General features: G+C 63.4%; 1 pseudogene; it reads left to right on the forward strand.

The window, feature by feature from the left end:
* LOC128947941 (transcription intermediary factor 1-beta-like) overlaps positions 1–15,176 on the forward strand; it is a 48,937-nt pseudogene extending 33,761 nt beyond the window's left edge.
* The last annotated feature ends 1,005 nt before the right edge of the window (positions 15,177–16,181 follow it).

Genomic DNA, 16,181 nt, shown 5'->3' on the forward strand with positions numbered 1-16,181 from the left:
CCAATGTGTCCCCAATGTGTCCCCAGGTGCAGGCCCAGCTGCTTGGGGCCCTGGGGGTGTCAGTGTCCCCAGTGTCCCCAATGTGTCCCCAATGTGTCCCCAGGTGCAGGCCCAGCTGCTCGGGGCCCTGGGGGTGTCAGTGTCCCCACTGTCCCCAGTGTCCCCAATGTGTCCCCAATGTGTCCCCAGGTGCAGGCCCAGCTGCTCGGGGCCCTGGGGGTGTCAGTGTCCCCAGTGTCCCCAATGTCCCCAATGTGTCCCCAGGTGCAGGCCCAGCTACTCGGGGCCCTGGGGGTGTCAGTGTCCCCACTGTCCCCAGTGTCCCCAATGTGTCCCCAATGTGTCCCCAGGTGCAGGCCCAGCTGCTCGGGGCCCTGGGGGTGTCAGTGTCCCCTGTTGCCTTCTGAAGCAAGGCAGGCGACCTGGTTCTGAGGAAACGGCACGGCAGCCCTCTCACTAGGGCCACTCGGGCCAATGACACACGCAGACATCAATGTGATGGACGGTCAAAAGGCGTTTATTGTCTCATCTCTTGGGTTTTTATAGTCTAAGGGGTCTCTACGTCAGCATGGGTCTGTCTTTACCTTCTATGGTTAGTAAGAGGTGGACTGTTACTGGGTAGGGGATGGAAAGTTACTGGAATTTGGTTAGGGGGGGTTACATTCCTATGTTAGTTTCTTATCTATGGGAAGCAGATGGTCTTATCTGAGGGGATCTGAGGGTCCTGGCTTTCCGTGACATCGCGAGATCTTCCGCAGCGCCTTTCCCTGTCTACCACAGTCCCCAGTGTCCCCAGTGTCCCCAATGTGTCCCCAATGTGTCCCCAGGTGCAGGCCCAGCTGCTCGGGGCCCTGGGGGTGTCAGTGTCCCCACTGTCCCCAGTGTCCCCAATGTGTCCCCAATGTGTCCCCAGGTGCAGGCCCAGCTGCTCGGGGCCCTGGGGGTGTCAGTGTCCCCAGTGTCCCCAATGTGTCCCCAGTGTGTCCCCAGGTGCAGGCCCAGCTGCTCGGGGCCCTGGGGGTGTCAGTGTCCCCACTGTCCCCAGTGTCCCCAATGTGTCCCCAATGTGTCCCCAGGTGCAGGCCCAGCTGCTCGGGGCCCTGGGGCTGTCAGTGTCCCCAGTGTCCCCAGTGTCCCCAATGTGTCCCCAATGTGTCCCCAGGTGCAGGCCCAGCTGCTCGGGGCCCTGGGGGTGTCAGTGTCCCCACTGTCCCCAGTGTCCCCAATGTGTCCCCAATGTGTCCCCAGGTGCAGGCCCAGCTGCTCGGGGCCCTGGGGGTGTCAGTGTCCCCAGTGTCCCCAATGTGTCCCCAATGTGTCCCCAGGTGCAGGCCCAGCTGCTCGGGGCCCTGGGGGTGTCAGTGTCCCCAGTGTCCCCAGTGTCCCCAATGTGTCCCCAATGTGTCCCCAGGTGCAGGCCCAGCTGCTCGGGGCCCTGGGGCTGTCAGTGTCCCCAGTGTCCCCAGTGTCCCCAATGTGTCCCCAATGTGTCCCCAGGTGCAGGCCCAGCTGCTCGGGGCCCTGGGGGTGTCAGTGTCCCCAGTGTCCCCAGTGTCCCCAATGTGTCCCCAATGTGTCCCCAGGTGCAGGCCCAGCTGCTCGGGGCCCTAGGGGTGCCCCTGGAGCCCCCCGGGCCTCAGGGGGAGCTGAAATTCCAATGGGACCGGCAGGGATGGACACGGAGCGCCCGGAGCTTCGGTGAGGGACATGGGGACATGGGGACACTGGGGACACTGGGGACATGGGGACACTGGGGACACTGGGGACACTGGGGACACCGGGGGGACACTGGGGAATGGGGACACAAGGGACAGGGGCACGGGGTGACAAAGGACGGGAGGGCTGAGGGTGGCGGTGACAGAGGGACCCAGGGAGAGGGGGCAGGGGACAGGGGATGGCATGGAGGGGGTGACAAGTGACAGGGGGTGGCAGGGAGGGGGTGTCAGTGACATGGGGGGGTGACAGTGGCAAGGGGGGGGTGACAGTGACAAGGGGGGTGGCAGGGAGGGGGTGACAGTGACACAGAGGGGATGACAGTGACACAAGGGGTGACAGTGACATGGGTGACAGGGAGGGGGGTGACAATGACGCAAGGGGTGACAGTGACACGGGGGGTGTCAGGGATGGGGTGACAGTGACACAGAGGGTGACAGTGACAAGGGGGGGTGGCAGTGACACGGGGAGGGGGTGACAGTGACACAGAGGGAGGTGACACTGACACAGGGGGTGCCACGTGGCCCCGGTGTCCCTGACCCCTCCCCCCCCCAGGTGCCATCGTCTCGGAGCCGCCCCTCCCCCCCTCGCGGAGCCCCCCCCGGGGCCCCTCCCCCACCAAGCAGGTAATGGGGGACACTGGGGGTGCCACCCCCCCCACAATGTCCCCATCCCCCCCACGGTGTCCCCACCCCCCTGTGATTGTCCCCAAACCCCCCACGGTGTCCCCACCCCTCTGTGATTCTCCCCATCCCCCCCACGGTGTCCCCACCCCTCTGTGGTTGTCCCCAAACCCCCCACGGTGTCCCCACCCCTCTGTGATTGTCCCCATCCCTCCCTGATGTCCCCACAAGTACTTGGGTGACATTCTGGGCGTGCCACCACCCCATGATGTCCCCAACCTCCCCCCCCGTGATTGTCCTCAATGTCCCCACCCCGATGTCCCCACAGGTACCTGGGTGACATTGTGGGGGTGCCACCCCTCTGTGACTGTCCCCACCACCCCCCAATGTCCCCACCCCCCCTGTGATGTCCCCACAGGTACCTGGTGACATTCCAGGGGTGCCACCCCCCCGTGGTGTCCCCAATGTCCCCACCCCCCCTGTGATGTCCTCACAGGTGCCCTGGTGACATTCCAGGGGTGCCACCCCGTTTGTGACTGTCCCCACCCGTCCCTGATGTACCCTGGTGACATTCTGGGGGTGCCACCCCCCTGATGTCCCCAATGTCCCCACCCCTCCGTGATGTCCCCACAGGTACCTGGATGACATTCCGGGGGTGCCACCCCCCCCGTGATGTCCCCAATGTCCCCACAGGTGCCCTGGTGACATTCTGAGATGCCACCCCCTGCTGTCCCCACAGGTACCTTGGTGACATTCTGGGGTGCCACCCCCCTGATGTCCCCACAGGTGCCCTGGTGACATTCTGGGGTGCCACCCCCTGATGTCCCCTCCCTGTGGTGTCCCCGCGCCCCCGGTGGCCCCGGAGCTGCTCCTGCAGGGCCCCCCCCCCGGATGTCACCTCCCCCCCGGCTGTCACCTCCCCCCCAGGTGTCACCTCCCCCCCTGGAGCCCGCGGCCACCCCCAGCCCGCAGCGCGGTGAGGGGACACAGGGGACAGGGGACATGGGGACAGGGGAGAGGGGAGAGGGGACATGGGGAGGGGACAGGGATGGGGACACGGGACAGGGACAGGGGGACAGAGGGACCGGGAATGGGGACGGGACAGGACATGGGGACAGGGGAGGGGACGGGACAGGGGGACAGGGGAGGGGATGGGGACCCAGGGAGGGGACACAGGGAGGGGACATGGGGACACAGGTCGGGGACAGGGGAGGGGACCCTGGGTCAGTCCCTGACTGGCACTTGTCCCCAGCCACCAGCCCTGAGGACGGCGTCACCGCAGGGAGCGCGAGTGGGGACGGGGGGGCAGTGTCCCTTGTCACCCCCTGTCCCTTGTCACCCCCTGTGCCTTGTCACCCCCTGTCCCTTGTCACTGCCACCCCTGGGACCCCCCCTGTCCCTTGTCACCCCCTGGGACCCCCTGTCCCTTGTCACTGCCACCCCTGGGACCCCCCCTGTGCGTTGTCACCCCCTGGGACCCTCTGTCCCTTGTCACCCCCTGCTGCTGCTCCCTGTCCCTTGTCACTGCCACCCCTGGGACCCACCCTGTCCTTTGTCACCACCATCCTGGTCCCTCCTGTCCCTTGTCACCACCCCCTGCCACCCCTGGGATCCCTGGGACCCCTGGGACCCCCTGTCCCTTGTCACCCTCGTGCTGTCTCCTGTCCCAGGGTGACATCTGGGGCTGTCCCCTGTCCCTGATGCCACTGTCCCTGTCCCCTGATGCCATCTGTCCCTGTCCCTGTCCCCTGTCCCTTGTCCCTGATGCCATCTGTCCCTGTCCCCTGATGCCATCTGTCCCTGTCCCTGTCCCTGATGCCATCTGTCCCTGTCCCTGATGCCATCTGTCCCTGTCCCCACAGGAGGGTCCCCGGCCGTTCCCCCCGGGAGGAGAAGCTCGTTAAGAAGCTGCTCGTTAAACGGTAACGGGGGGGGAGGGGAGGGGACCCTGCCACCCTGCCACCCCCTGTCCTTTGTCACCTGTCACCCTGTGATCCCTGTGTCCCTTTGTCACCTCACCTGTCACCCTGGCCAGCGCCACCTGCAGCCCCTCCCGTCCTGTCCCTTGGCCAGGATGTCCCTGTCCCCTGTCCCCTGTCCTGGGGTCTCCCTGTGCCAGGACCCCCTGTCCCTGTCCCCTGTCCCCAACCTTCCCCAGCCTTGTCACTGTCCCTAGTCCCCAACCTTGTCACTGTCCCTGTCCCCAACCTTGTCACTGTCCCTTGTCCTCTGTCCCTGACCCCTGTCACTGTCCCTTGTCTGCCTGTCCCCAACCCCTGACCCTGTCCCTTGTCCCCAGCACCCCAACCCTTGTCGCTGTCCCTTGTCCCCAACCCTCCCCAGCCTTGTCACTGTCCCTGTCCCCTGTCCCTGAGCCTTGTCCCTGTTCCCTGTCACTGTCCCTGTCCCTGAGCCTTGTCCCTGTCCCTGTCCCTGAGCCTTGTCCCTGTCCTGTTCCCTGTCCCTGAGCCTTGTCCCTGTTCCCTGTCCCTGTCCCTGTTCCCCTGTCCCTGAGCCTTGTCCCTGTCCCTGTCCCTCAGCCTTGTCCCTGTCCCTGTTCCCTGTCCCTGTCCCCTGTCCCTGAGCCTTGTCCCTGTCCCTGTCCCTGAGCCTTGTCCCTGTCCCTGTTCCCTGTCCCTGTCCCCTGTCCCTGAGCCTTGTCCCTGTCCCTGTCCCTGAGCCTTGTCCCTGTCCCTGTTCCCTGTCCCTGTCCCCTGTCCCTGAGCCTTGTCCCTGTCCCTGTCCCTGAGCCTTGTCCCTGTTCCTGTTCCCTGTCCCTGTCCCCTGTCCCCAACCCTTGTCCCTGTCCCTGTCCCCTGTCCCTGAGCCTTGTCCCTGTCCCTGTCCCCTGTCCCCAACCCTTGTCCCTGTCCCTGTCCCCTGTCCCTGTCCCCCTGTCCCAGAGCTCCCAGGACCCCCAGCCCCCCCAATCTCCTGGGTTCCCCCCCAGAGCTTTGGGGTCCCCGTGTGACCCCATTCTCCCCCAGGGGGGCCCCCAGGGGTTTTGGGGTCCCCGTGTGTCCCCAGTGTCCCCCAGGATCCCCCTCAGAGGTTTTGGGGCCCCCAGGTGACCCTGCTGTCCCCAGGAGGGGCTCCCAGGGTTTTGGGGTCCCCGTGTGTCCCCACTATCTCCCAGGGTCCCTCCCCTGAGGTTTGGGGTCCCCATCTGACCCCATTATCCCCACAGGAGGGGCCCCCTCTCGGTGTGGGGCAGCCCCCCCGGCTCCCCAAGCAGCCCCCCAGGTTTTGGGGTGCCCTGGTGTTTTGGGGTGCCCATCTGACCCCGTTCTCCCCCAGGAGGGGCCCCCCCTCAGTATGGGGCAGCCCCCCGGATTTTGGGGTCGCCCTGGTGACCCCATTATTCCTGCAGGAGGGCCCCCCCTCAGTAAGGGGCAGCTCCCAGGGGTTTAGGGTCTCTGGGTGACCCCAGGCAGCCCCCCAGGTTTTGGGGCCCCTCTGTGACTCCATTATCCCCGCAGGAGAGCCCCCCCGTCGTTGTGGGGCAGCGCCCCGGGTTTTGGGGTGCCCTGGTGTTTTGGGGTGCCCTGGTGACACTAGTGTCCCCACAGAAGGGGTCCCCCCTCGGTGTGGGGCAGCCCCCCGGGTTTTGGGGTGCCCTGGTGTTTTGGGGTGCCCTGGTGACACTGGTGTCCCCACAGAAGGGGCCCCCCCTCGGTGGGGAGCAGCCCCCCAGGTTTTGGGGTGCCCTGATGTTTTGGGGTCCCCCTGTGACCCCGTTTCCCCACAGAAGGGGCCCCCCCTCGGTGGGGGGCAGCCCCCTGGGTTTTGGGGTGCCCGGATGTTTTGGGGTGCCCTGGTGACCCCATTATCCCCACAGAAGGGGTCCCCTCTCAGTTTGGGGCAGCCCCCCCCCGGCTCCCCAAGCAGCCCCCCGGGTTTTGGGGTGCCCCTGTGACCCCATTATCCCCACAGGAGGGGCCCCCCCTCGGTGTGGGGCAGCCCCCCGGGTTTTGGGGTGCCCCTGTGACCCCATTATCCCCACAGGAGGGGCCCCCCCTCGGTGTGGGGCAGCCCCCCGGGTTTTGGGGTGCCCCTGTGACCCCATTATCCCCACAGAAGGGGCCCCCCCTCGGTGTGGGGCAGCCCCCCGGGTTTTGGGGTGCCCCTGTGACCCCATTATCCCCACAGAAGGGGCCCCCCCTCGGTGTGGGGCAGCCCCCCGGGTTTTGGGGTGCCCCTGTGACCCCATTATCCCCACAGGAGGGGCCCCCCCTCGGTGTGGGGCAGCCCCCCGGGTTTTGGGGTGCCCCTGTGACCCCATTATCCCCACAGAAGGGGCCCCCCCTCGGTGTGGGGCAGCCCCCCGGGTTTTGGGGTGCCCCTGTGACCCCATTATCCCCACAGAAGGGGCCCCCCCTCGGTGTGGGGCAGCCCCCCGGGTTTTGGGGTGCCCTGGTGACATTGGTGTCCCACAGAAGGGGCTCCCAGGGGTTTTGGGGTGCCCTGGTGACCCCGGTGTCCCCACAGCAGGGGCCCTGTGCTCCCCAAGCAGCCCCGGGTGAGCCTGGAGCGCCTGGAGCTGGACCTGGAGCTGAACCCGGCGCAGCCGCCCGTGTTCCGCGTCTTCCCCGGGCCCTCGGCGCGCGAGTTCAGCCTCATCGTCATCGGGCAGGGCACGCCGGGGACAGCGGGGACCGCGGGGACAGCGGGGACAGCTGGCACTGAGGGGACACAAGGGACGGCGGGGACGGTGCAGCCACACGGAGAGCTGCTGGTCAAGGTGAGCGACACCTGTGTCCCCTCCCCTGTGTCCCCTCCCCCCCCAGGTGAGCGTCCCCCATGTCCCATCCCCTGTGTCCCCATCCCAATGAGTGTCCCCAGTGTCCCCCCCCCAGTGCACGCTGTCCCCTCCCCACCCAGGTGAGCGTCCCCCATGTCCCCATCTCCTTTGTCCCCATCGTCCCTCCCCATCCCCATAGTCCCCATCCCCTACGTCCCCTGTCCCCATCCCCATTGTCCCCTCCCCATCCAGGTGAACGTCCCCATTGTCTCCATCCCCTTTGTCCCCTCCCCACCTGGGTGAGTGTCCCCAGTCTCTGTCCCTATCCCCTTTGTCCCCATCCACATGTGTGTACCCAGTGTCCCTCCCCATCCCGGGTGAGTGTCCCCTGTGTCCCCTCTCCAGTGCACACTGTCCCTTCCCCATCCAGGTGAGTGTCCCCGTTGTCCCCGACCCCATTCCTTGTGTCCCCTCCCCACGCAGGTGAGTGTCCCCTGTCCCCATCCCCTTTGTCCCCATCCCAGTGAGTGTCCCCATTGTCCCTCCCCATCTCCTGTGTCCGCTCCCCACCCAGGTGAGTGTCCCCTGTCCCCATCCTCTTTGTCCCCATCCCACTGGGTGTCCCGAGTGTCCCCATCCAGTCCCTACTGTCCCCATCCAGGTGAGTGTCCTCAACCTCTGTCCCCATTCCTGTGTCCCCTCCCCACCCAGGTCAGTGTCCCCTGTGCCCCCTCTCCAGTGCCCATTGTCCCCTCCCCATCCAGGTCAGTGTACCCTGTTCCTGAGTGTGTCCCCTGTGCCCTGTCCCCATCCCTGTCCCTGTGCCCTGCCCCCTGTCCCCTGTGCCCTGTCCCCATCCCTGTGCCCTGTCCCCATCCCTGTCCCCTATTCCTGCCCCCTGTCCCATCTCTGTGTCCCTGTCCCATCCCTGTCCCCATCCCTGTCCCTGTCCCATCCCTGTCCCTGTCCCATCCCTGTCCCATCCCTGTGTCCCTGTCCCATCCCTGTCCCTGTCCCTGTCCCCTGTCCCCATCCCTGTCCCCTATTCCTGTCCCTGTCCCATCCCTGTCCCTATCCCTGCCTATGTCCCTGTCCCATCCCTGTCCCATCTCTGTCCCCATCTCTGTCCCCATCCTTCCCATGTCCCTGTCCCTATCCCTGCCTGTGTCCCTGTCCCATCCCTGTCCCCATCCCTGTCCCTGTCCCATCCCTGTCCCTGTCCCTGTCTCCTGTCCCTGTCCCCTGTCTCCTGTCCCCTATTCCTGTCTCTGTCCCCATCCCTGCCCCTGTCCCCATCCCTGTCCCCTGTCCCTTGTCCCCATCTCTGTCCCCATGCCTGCCCCTGTCCCCTGTCCCCATCCCTGTCCCCATCCCTGTCCCTGATCTTGTCCCCTGTCCCCATCCCTATCCCCTGTTCCTGTCCCTATCCCTGCCTGTGTCCCTGTCCCATCCCTGTCCCCTATTCCTGTCCCTGTCCCATCCCTGTCTCCAATTCCTGTCCCTGGCTCATCCCTGTGTCCCTGTCCCATCCCTGTCCCCATCCCTGTCCCTGTCCCATCCCTGTCCCTGTCCCTGACCGTGTCCCCCCCTGCAGGAGGAGCAGCAGGAGTCGCCCATCGGTGACACCGGTGACACTGGGGACACCAAACCCGTGGGGCTGCTGCCCCCCGCCCCGGGTGACCCAGGCCCTGTCCCGGGGGTCCCCGGTGTCCCCCGGGGCGTCTCCGGTGTCCCCGTGGGGGTCCCGGGGGTCTCGTGCTGCCGCGTGTGCGGCCAGGCCGGGGCCGTGGTGATGTGCGACCGCTGCCAGCGCTGCTTCCACCTGCGCTGCCACCTGCCCGCGCTGCACGACGTGCCCAGGTGCGGGGCCACCGTGGCACCCGGGGGGATCCAGTGCCCCCCAGTGTCCCTGGGATCCATTGTCCCTTGTCACCCCCCTGGGATCCACTGCCCCATGTCACGTCCTGGGATCTGGGATCCACTGCCCCGTGTCACCTCCTGGGATCTGGGATCCACTGCCCCATGTCACCTCCCCGGGATCCACTGCCCCATGTCACCTTCCTGGCACTGGGATCCACTGCCCCATGTCACCTCCCCGGGATCCACTGCCCCGTGTCACCTCCCTGGGATCCACTGCCCCGTGTCACCTCCCTGGCACTGGGATCCACTGCCCCATGTCACCTCCCCGGGATCCACTGCCCCGTGTCACCTCCCTGGGATCCACTGCCCCGTGTCACCCCCCTGGGATCCACTGCCCCGTGTCACCTCCCTGGCACTGGGATCCACTGTCCTGTGTCACTCCCCCCATAATCCCCTGCACCGTGTCACCCCTCAATGTCCCTGGGATCCACTGCCCCGTGTCACCCACTGTCCCCCAAATGTCCCTGGGATCCACTGCCCCGTGTCACCCACTGTCCCCCAAATGTCCCTGGGATCCACTGCCCTGTGTCACCCACTGTCCCCCAAATGTCCCTGGGATCCACTGCCCCGTGTCACCCCTGGGATCCACTGTCCCTGTCACCTCCCAGGCCTGGGATCCACTGCCCTGTGTCACCCTCCTGAGTTCCCCAGTGTCCCTGGGATCCCCTGCCCTGATCCCCCATGACCCCATTCCCAATCCCAGCCCCATGGGGATCCCCATTCCTGTTCCTGATCCCCCATTCCCGCTCCCACAGCCCCGAGCGGACGTGTTTGCTGTGCTAGGAGCTGCCCCCATTCCCATTCCTGATCCCCTGTTCCTGTTCCTGATCCCCCATTCCCAATCCCCCATTCCTGATCCCTGATCCCCTGTTCCTGTTCCTGATCCCCCATTCCTGATCCCCATTCCCGATCCCTGTTCCCATTCTTGATCCCCTGTTCCCGTTCCTGATCCCCCATTCCTGATCCCCATTCCCGATCCCTGTTCCCATTCCTGATCCCCTGTTCCTGTTCCTGATCCCCCATTCCCAATCCCCCATTCCTGATCCCTGATCCCATTCCCAATCCCTGTTCCTGTTCCTGATCCCCCATTCCTGATCCCCATTCCCGATCCCCCATTCCCGATCCCCTGTTCCCGTTCCTGATCCCCTATTCCCAATCCCCCATTCCCAATCCCTGATCCCATTCCGGATCCCCTGTTCCTGTTCCTGATCCCCCATTACCAATCCCCCATTCCTGATCCCATTCCGGATCCCCTGTTCCTGTTCCTGATCCCCCATTCCCAATCCCCCATTCCTGATCCCATTCCCGATCCCCTGTTCCTGTCCCTGATCCCCCATTCCTGATCCCCCATTCCCGATCCCCCATTCCTGATCCCTGGTCCCATTCCCGCTGCCACAGCCCCGAGTGGACGTGTTTGCTGTGCCAGGAGCTGCCCCCATTCCTGATCCCCCATTCCCGATCCCCCATTCCCGATCCCCCATTCCTGATCCCTGGTCCCATTCCCGCTCCCACAGCCCCGAGTGGACGTGTTTGCTGTGCCAGGAGCTGCCCCCTCCCCTGCCAGAGCCAGACCCGGATCCTGAGCAGGGCCCCCCGGTGAAACTGAGCCCCCAGGACCAGCAGGTGAGGCCGGGCCGATCCCTCTGGGCTGATCCCACTGGGCTGATTCCTGATCCCAATCCCGGGATCCCGCTGGGCTGATCCCTCTGGGCTGATCCTGGGCTGATCCTGCTGGACTGATCCCCCATTCCTGATCCCTCTGGGCTGATCCTGCTGTGCCGATCCCTCTGGGCTGATCCTGGGGGATCCCTCTGTGCTGATCCCACTGGGCCGATCCCTCTGGGCTGATCCCTCTGGGCTGATCCCTCTGTGCTGATCCCTTCTGGGCTGATCCTGATCCCTCTGGGCTGATCCCTCTGGGCTGATCCTGGGCTGATCCTGCTGGACTGATCCCCCATTCCTGATCCCTCTGGGCTGATCCTGGGGGATCCCTCTGTGCTGATCCCACTGGGCCGATCCCACTGGGCTGATCCCTCTGTGCTGATCCCACTGGGCTGATCCCTCTGGGCTGATCCTGATCCCTCTGTGCTGATCCCTCTGGGCTGATCCCACTGTGCTGATCCCTCTGGGCTGATCCCTCTGGGCTGATCTTTGGGGGATCCCATTGGGCTGATCCCTCTGGGCTGATCCCCCTGGGCTGATCCTGGCGGGATCCCATTGGGCTGATCCCTCTGTGCCGATCCCAGAGGATCCCACTGTGCTGATCCCGATCCCGGGGGATCCCTGTGATCTCCCCCCTGGGGATCCCGATGCCAACCCCGATCCCGTTCCCAGCAGCGCTGCGAGTTCGTGCTGCTGGAGCTGGCTGTGCCACGAGCCCTGGCGGCCCCTGCAGCGCCTCTGCAGCTCCGCCGTGAGCACCGGGGGGATCGGGGATCTGGGCTGGGATTAGGGAGATGGGGGGAGAAGGGGGGGATTGCGGGGGATCAGGGGTGGGACTGGGGGGGGGGGATTGGGGGGGATCGGGGGGGGGATTGGGGGGGGATCGGGGAGGGATCTGGGATGGGATTGGAATGGGGGAGGATCTGGGGGGATCTGGGGGGGATTGGAGGGGGATTGGGAGGGATCTGGGGTGGGATTGGGGGAGATGGGGAGGGATTGGGGGGGATCTGGGGTGGGATTGGGAGGGATCAGGGGTGGGATTAAGGGGGGGATCTGGGCTGGGATCAGGGGTGGGATTAGGGGTGGGATTGGAGGGCGATGGGGAGGGATTGGGGGTGGGATCAGCTCCCCAGTGACCAAGGGGATATGGGGGGATCAGGGGTGGGATCTGGGGGGATCAGGGTGGGATCAGCCCCCTGGTGAGCAGGAGGGGAGATGGGGGGATCAGGGGTGGGATCAAGGGGGACCATGGGCAGGATCTGCCCCATTTGGGACCATGGGTGGGATCGTGGTCAGGATCTGCCCCATTTGGGACCATGGTGGGATCCTGGGTGGGATCTGCCCCATTTAGGACCATGGGTGGGGATCATGGGCAGGATCTGCCCCATTTGGATCAGGGCTGGGACCATGGGTGGGATCTGCCCATTTGGGACCATGGGTGGGGATCATGGGCAGGATCTGCCCCATTTGGGATCAGGGCTGGGACCATGGGTGGGATCTGCCCTGTTTAGGATCAGGGGGTGGGATCAGGGGGTGTGATCAGGATCAGGGATGGAATCTGGCCCTGTTTGGGATCAGGGGGTGGGAACTGCCCCGTTTGGGACCATGGTCAGGATCTGCCCCATTTGGGACCATGGGTGGGATCCTGGGCGGGATCTGCCCCATTTGGGGACCTTGAGTGGGATCTGCCCCATTTGGGACCTTGGGTGGGATCCTGGGCGGGATCTGCCCCATTTGGGACCATGGTCAGGATTTGCCCCATTTGGGGACCAGGGCTGGGACCCTGCGTGGGATCTGCCCCATTTGGGACCAGGGGTGGGATCAGGGCAGGATCAGGGGTGGGACCTGCCCCATTTGGGCCCAGGGGTGGGATCCTGGGTGGGACCTGCCCCATTTGGGCCCACGGGTGGGCCCGACGGGTGGCACCACGCTCAGGACGTGCCCCCTGAGCCGTGCCCCGCCCCCAGGACGGCGCGGGCGCCATGGACCTGACGCTGATGCGGGCGCGGCTGCAGGAGAAGCTGAGCCCGGCGTACCGCAGCCCGCGGCGGCTGGGCCCTGCTGCGCCGGTTCCACCGCCTCACCGAGGTCTGCCAGCCGGGGGCCTTTGGGGGGTCTGGGGGGCTCTTGGGGTGTCCGGACTCCCCGTTTTCCCTCAGGACAAGGCGGATGTGCTGTAGGGTTTTTGGGGTGTTTCTGGGGGTGTTTGGGGTGTCTGGAATTCCCATTTCCCCTCAGGACAAGGCGGATGTTCAGTCCATCCTGGAGCTGCAGCGGTTCCTCGAGAGCCGCCTCAGTGCCGCTCTCCAGGGCCCTTTTTGGGGTTTTTTGGGGGTTTTGAGGTGTTTGTGTGGTTTTTGGGTGTTTGTGGGGGTTTTTGGGGTGTCCAGCCCCTCTGGAATTCCCATTTTCCCCTCAGGACAAGGCAGATGTGCTGTGGGGTTTTTAGGGTGTTTGTGGGGTTTTTGAGGTGTTTGTGGGGATTTTGGGGTGTCTGTGGGGTGTCTGGGGGGTTTTTAGGGTGTTTGTGGGTTTTTGGGGTGTCCACCCCATCTGGAATTCCATTTCCCCTCAGGATGTGCAGTCCATCCTGGAGCTGCAGAGGTTCCTCGAGAGCCGCCCCAGGGGGCCCTTTTTGGGTTCTTTGTGGGGTTTTTGGGTTCTTTGTGGGGTGTTTGTGGGGTGTTTGTGGGGTTTTTTCCCTCAGGACAAGGCGGATGTGCAAGTCCATGCTGGAGCTGCAGCAGTTCCTCGAGAGCCACCTCAGTGCTGCCTTTGGGGCTCTTTTTGGGGTTTTTGGGGTGTTTGTGGGGTTTTTGGGCTGTCTGTGGGGTTTTTGGGGTGCTTGTGGGGTTTTGAGGTTTTTGTGGGATGTTTGTGAGGTTTTTGGGGTGTTTTTGGAGGTTTTTGGGGTGTTTTTTATGGTTTTTGTGGGGTTTTTGTGGGGTTTGTGCGGTGTTTGTGGAGTTTTTTGGGGTCTCTGTGAGGTTTTTGGGGTGTTTGTGGGTTTTTTTAGGGTGTTTGTGGGGTTTTTTGTGGGGTTTTTTTAGGGTGTTTGTGGGGTTTTTGTGGGTTTTTGGAGTGTCTGTGGGTTTTTTGGGGTGTTTGTGAGGTTTTTGGGGTGTCCAGCCCCCTCTGGAATCCCCATTTCCCCTCAGGACAAGGCGGATCCTGGAGCTGCAGCGGTTCCTTGAACCGCCTCAGCGCTGCCCTCCAGGGCCCTTTTTGGGTTTTTGGGTGTCTTTGGGGATTTTGGGGTGTCTGTGGGGTTTTTGGGGTGTCTGGAATTCCTGTTTCCCCTCAGGACAAGGCGGATGTTCAGTCCATCCTGCAGCTGCCGCAGTTCTGGGGTGTCTGTGGGGTTTTGGGGGTGTCTGTGGGGTTTTTGGGTTCTTTGTGGGGGTTTTGGAGTGTCTGGGGGGGGTTTAGGGTGTCTGTGAGGGTTTTTGGGTGTCTGTGGGGTTTTTGGGTTCTTTGTGGGGGTTTTGGGGTGTCTGGGGGGTTTTTAGGGTGTTTGTGGGGTTTTTGGGGTGTTTGTGAGGTTTTTGGGGTGTCCAGCCCCTCTGGAATTCCCATTTCCTCTCAGGATGTGCAGTCCATCCTGGAGCTGCAGAGGTTCCTCGAGAGCCGCCCCAGGGGCCCTTTTTGGGTTCTTTGTGGGGTTTTTGGGGTGTTTGTGGGGTTTTTGTGGGGTTTGTGGGGTTTTTGGGGTTTTTGGGTGTTTGTGGGGTGTTTGTGGGGTTTGTGGGGTTTTTTCCCCTCAGGACAAGGCGGATGTGCAGTCCATGCTGGAGCTGCAGCAGTTCCTCAAGAGCCACCTCAGTGCTGCCTTTGGGGCTCTTTTTGGGGTTTTTGGGGCATTTGTGGGGTGTTTGTGAGGTTTTTGGGTTCTTTGTGGGGTTTTTGGGTTGTTTGGGGGGTTTTTGTGGGGTTTTTGAGGTGTTTTTGGGGTGTCTGTGAGGTTTTTGGGCTGCTCAGCCTCTGTGGAATCCCCATTTCCCCTCAGGACAAGGCGGATCCTGGAGCTGCAGCAGTTCCTCGAGAGCCACCTCAGCGCTGCCCCTCCGGGCCCTTTTTGGGGTTTTTGGGGTGTCTGTGGGGTTTTTGAGGTGTTTGTGTGGTTTTTGGGGTGTTTGTGGCGTTTTTGGGGTGTCCAGCCCCTCTGGAATTCCCATTTTCCCTCAGGACAAGGCGGATGTGCAGTCCATCCTGGTGCTGCTGTGGTTCCTTGAGAGGCGCCCCAGGGCCCTTTTTGGGGTGTTTGTGGGGTTTTTGGGGTGTTTTGGGGGTTTTTGGGGTGCTCAGCCCCTCAGGAATTCCCGTTTTAGGACAAGGCGGATGTGCAGTCCATCCTGGAGCTGCAGCGGTTCCTCGAGAGCCGCCTCTGCGCCGCCTTCGGGGACCAGAAATTCTCCAGGATGCTGCTGGAGCCTGAGGAGAGCCTGGAGCGGTCAGCGGGACCTGAGTGATGATTTTGGGGGGACAAAACCCTCACAGCACCCCAAATTCCCCTCACAACACCCCAAAGTTACCTCACAGCACCCCAAATTCCCTCCCAGGACCCCCCATTTAACTCCTAGAACCCCAGATTTCCTCACAGGACCCCAATTCCCCTCACAGGACCCCAAATTTACCTCATAGCACCCCAAATTCCCTCCCAGAACCTCAATTTCCCCTCTTAGGACCCCAAATTTACCTCATAGCACCCCAAATTCCCCTCATAAGACCTCAGATTCCTCACCCAGGACCCCAGTTTCCCTCTGAGGACCCCAATTTCCCTCTTAGGACCACAAATTCCCTCACAGCACCCCAGATTCCCTCCCAGGATCTCAATTTCCCCTCACAGCACCCCAAATTCCCTCCCAAAACCCCAAATTCCCTCACAGACCTCAATTTCCCCTTTCAGAACACAAATTTCCTGTTCTAGGACCCCAGTTTCCCTCCCAGCACCTCAAATTCCTCACCCACACCCCCAAATTCCTCTTTTAGGACCCCAAATTCCCTCACAGAACCGCAAATTCCCCTCACAGAACCCCAAATTCCCTCACAGGACCCCAAATTTCCTCACAGGACTCCGATTTCCCTCACAGGACCCCACATTCCTTGCCCAGAACCCGAAATTCCCCTCACAGAACCCCAAATTCCTCACCTAGAACCCCAGATTCCCTGAGAGGATGCCAATCCCCCTCACAGGATTCTGAGTTTTACTCCCAGCACCCCAAATTCCCCTCACAGCACCCCGAATTCCTCTTTTAGGACCCCAGATTCCCCTCCCAGCACCCCAGTTTCCCTCTGAGCACCCCAATTTCCCTCCCAGCACCCCAATTTCCCCTCTAGACCACAGTTTCCCCAATTTCACCCCAATTTCCTTCCCAGCACCCCAATTTCCCCTCCCAGCACCCGAATTTCCCCTCCCAGCACCCCAGTTTCCCCAATTTCACCCCAATTTCCCTCTATTCACCCCAATTTCCCCCACATGATTTTTGGGGGTCCCCCCAGAGCCCCCCAGGATTTGGGGGTGT

The sequence above is a fragment of the Melozone crissalis genome, unplaced genomic scaffold (genome assembly GCF_028551555.1).
Source record: "Melozone crissalis strain CALT ecotype California unplaced genomic scaffold, PUWL_Pcris_2 ptg000111l_1, whole genome shotgun sequence".
NCBI classification, from domain to species: Eukaryota; Metazoa; Chordata; class Aves; order Passeriformes; family Passerellidae; genus Melozone; species Melozone crissalis.